This window comes from Crocodylus porosus, unplaced genomic scaffold (genome assembly GCF_001723895.1).
Source record: "Crocodylus porosus isolate Cpor-Errol unplaced genomic scaffold, CroPor_comp1, whole genome shotgun sequence".
Taxonomy (NCBI): domain Eukaryota; kingdom Metazoa; phylum Chordata; order Crocodylia; family Crocodylidae; genus Crocodylus; species Crocodylus porosus.
The window spans coordinates 23,253,503-23,256,296 of record NW_017728906.1 but is presented as its reverse complement, the minus strand read 5'-3'; positions in this window follow the sequence as shown (position 1 = coordinate 23,256,296).

Here is a 2,794-nt window from a genome sequence, read left to right as displayed (position 1 = left end):
TTTGATCTGTACTGTCTCTGCTAGCTGCAGTTCCTTTAGATCTCTGGATGCCAGTTAGAGATCTCATTCAAGAGCTACTTTATTTTTCTCTCTCTCCCCCTGAGTTTATTGCAGTCAGGGCACCTTGGTACAAGCTGCTAAGCAAAATAAGAAATAGCAGTACTCCATCCCCTGTTCCTGTCTGTCCAGAATTCCTTATAGCTATATCCATTCTCTGGTGGAACCAACTTTTCCTACCAAGAACAGAAGGATGCTGGGATTTAATCAACATGTTCTGATTAAACCACTGCATGTTCACCCATCCATCACAGGCTCCTGATGACTTGCATGAAATCATAATTTTATACTAACAGTTGGAAACTATATTGGAGTTTCAGGAATTGCCATTTCCAAAATACCACATTTAAGAGAGAGCTTTTAAATAACTGATAATACCCAGTTACAGCTTTGAGACAGTTTGGTAGTCTGATATATTATGAAAAGTCAACTACAGCTAAGAATCCTGTTCTCCCTGGAAAATAAGTATGTACTGGTTTACTGCCAAGGTTATTCTAGCTCTGCAGATGGCATCCATAGTTCCAACTGTATAAGCCCCTGTTTGGTGTGAATGGTAAAGAACGTATAATTCTTCATTGCGATGTGGAAATCAAAATGAACTTTTTGCTCTCCAAGACATGTAAGAATACATGTGTATCCCATAAGCAATCCCTGTGCCAACACTTGGCAAAAAATCTATCCATCATCTCTTTAGCATCAGCCTCATCTATACAAATAATCCCCTTAATCATATATAGTGAGTTTGTAAATAATAACAAACAGGAGTGACAGAATACATTCAGTAGAGAATAGTAATTTAACTAAGAAGAGGTGAGGTTTTTTAATTATATATTGACTATATATATTTGATGAGATGCTTAGCTGATATAACCTGGCATAGCTCCAGTGACATTGAATTGTATTGATATATGCTATCTGAGGATCTGGCCCATTGGGCATATAGTCACCACTGTTTCTAAAGAACATCTGAGATCTGTTGAAATGACATTGTGCAGTCATGCAATGCAAAAGAAAAAGGTTGAGAAAAGTGCATTAAGCAAGGCCCAAGAAGCAGCACAAAAAATAACTCTGACCTGGGAACACTGGGAACTCTCACTCAGCACAGGAGAGATTGGCCACTATAGGAAAAGCAGGTTTTTGTGCCTTTTCATTTGCTACCCAAGTTGCAAAATTTTGCCTATTATGTGCTACTTTATTTTACTGTGGTTAACTGGGGACCCTAGTTCCTGCAGGAATTGAAATGGCATGGGGGAAGACCTTGTGTGATAGAAGGGCAACAGCATAATCCTTAACATATATCCTGCTGCCCTTTAGTGGCTAGGTAAAAAAAGAATCCTCTTTCTTTTTATTACTTACTGATAATTTTCAGGGGTGTGCAAAATGGGCCATCTTCAATTCAGATTTGGATTCAGCCCAAATTGGGGACAGTGATTTGATTAGTTGATTCAGATCACTATCCCTGATTTGATTCAGCCAAATCTGAATCTGAAGAGCTGATGCTGATTTGGAGAATCAGCGATTCAGCCATAGACACAGCTTTCAATGTTTTTTCTACATACCTTGAAGTACCAGGCTCAGCTTGTGAACACTGCAATGGTGGGATGAATGCAGCTTCCCACAAGAGCATGGGGGTGCCCCCCACATGCTCGGCAGTGAACCTGGAAGTGGACCAGAACTACTTCTGGTCCACTGGGGAGCATGCTGGGGGCCCCCTCTGCCCACCCCAGCTCAGTGATCAGCCACATGGGGGACCCCGGGTACCCCCCGGACCCAGGAGGCACCAGTCACCAAGCCAGGGGGGTGCAAGTGGTCACCCAGTGTGCTCCCTGGTCCACTTCCAGATCTGCTGCTGAGCACACTGGGGAGTCCCCTGCATTCCTGTAGGATGGTCCATTTGCCCTACCACTGCAGCATTCATGAGCTGCCTGGTACCTTGAGGTATGTAGAAAAAAACATTTAAAACTGTGTCTATATGCAAATCACTGAATCTTTCTGAATCTCTCCAAATCAATTCTGGGTTCCAATTCAATTTGGAGAGATTAAAGTGTCCTTTGATTGATTCAGATTTGACGATTTGGCCACTGAATCATGCTGAATCTCCGCCAAATCAAATCAGGGACTGAAGCTTCTCACAGCCCTAATAATTTTATAGAATCTAGAATCAAGTTTATCACAAAATGATTGTGCTACAATTAAAGATGCTCTGAATGATTCATAAAGACAATGACACATACCACAAATAGGCCTTGTACCTTCCTCAAAGACCACTCCGTTCCTTTGCCTGATTTGCTGCTCTTCTTTCTGCTCCCAGCCCTGTGTTCCCTGCCTGATCTGCTGGTCTGCATCATTGCATCTTTGTGCTCTCAGCCTGATTTCCTGCTTTGCTTCTGCTTTCTGTCCTATCTGCCACTGTGCTGCCTGTTCCCTTCTAAATCTACTGCATGTCACACACACAGGTTGCCCATGGTGCAGTGTCACCTATGCTGCAAGTTGGTGACCCCTGAATTAAGGGATGCAGAGAACTATTTTCTGACAGTCTGAACATATCTAAAGCAGCTAAGGCTACTGCAACTACAGTAAGAGAAATAGAACAGAGCTGTGTGAAGCTTAAGTCATCGATTCAATTCAGAGGAGATTTGGCCCAATTTGGGAACCAAATCTCTAAATTGGAATTGAATCAGAAGACCCATTAAAAGCTCCATATCAATTTGAAGCATCCAAATCAATTCGGAAAATA